We start from the raw sequence: 1,351 nt of genomic DNA, 5'->3' as shown, positions 1-1,351 counted from the left end.
ATGACAGGAGCCTTGAGACTGTTCTTATAGAGTTATCCAACACATCTTTAGCCTCCATTGCCTTTTGAGACTATCTTGTCTACAAAATAGAAAATGCAAACATCAAATGAGTTTTGACTGCAGTGTAAATTTAATTTGAGAGTTTACATAGACTACTCTTTATACAATAAAACCATGTCATGAATTCATCTATATTTTTTNGACAATGGCTATTAAATGGCATTTAAAATTAATTAGAAAATGTCATGAGTGAACATGGAAGCAATTGAAGATAACTTACAGGAATTAAATATTTAATGAGGATGATTGTTAAATTGCTTTTGTAGAAAAATGTGTAGATGAACAAGTCAGGAGTAAAATATTTAACCTTTAATAACTGGAGATATTATTTTATCTCATTACCATTTGCAAATTAAGAATAATGTTAGGGATGATTGTAGCAGTGATATATACTATATGACATTTAATATGGTAGCAAAATTATAAACAAATGTATTTCTCAATGAAACGCAAAAAATGCCATAGGATTGAAATTTACTATTTTATGAAATAATACTCCCTTAATAATCGTGGAACTAAAATTCTGATTTTNTATGAAAAAACAAGTGGATTTTGAAAAAATAGCACATAGGGAATAAGCATACTTTCTGAAATGATACATTTAATATATTTGTGAATGTGGCAAATAAAAATCCATTTTACATTTGATTTGTTTTGGATTTTTGGAGTGTATGTGTCTATGTGTGTATATTTTGTGTATGTATGTATATGTATATTTGCTTGTATGTGTGTGTATATATATATGTATATACATATACATATATATATTTGGGTGTATGTTTGTATGTATATGTATGTTTGTACATGTGTATATATGTGATGTGTGTTTATGTATTTATGTGTGTATGTGACTGTATGTGTGTATATGTGAATGTGTTTGTATATGTATGTATGTGTGTATATGTGTGCATGTGCATAAATATGTACATGTGTATACATGTGTATGTGAGCAAATATGTGTGTGAGTATATGTGTTTATAAATGTGTGTATATATTTACATATCTATGTATATGAGTATATGTATGTATTTGTGTCTGTGTGTATGTAGGGGGAAGTATAAACATATCCACAATATTCAATTGGGGCTGGAGAGATGACTCAGCAATTGAGAGTGCTTGTTACTTTTCTAGAGGAATGAAGTTCATTTCCCAACACCCACACCAAATGGTTCACAATAATTTGTAACTCCAACTCAGGGGACTAGATGTCCTCTTCTGAAATCAGCAGACACTGCATCCATATGCACGTGCATATGTACACCTGTGTGTACACACAGGTACATACACTCAC

The sequence above is a fragment of the Mus caroli genome, chromosome 9, assembly GCF_900094665.2.
Source record: "Mus caroli chromosome 9, CAROLI_EIJ_v1.1, whole genome shotgun sequence".
NCBI lineage: Eukaryota > Metazoa > Chordata > Mammalia > Rodentia > Muridae > Mus > Mus caroli.
Note: the sequence above shows the minus strand (reverse complement) of the source record.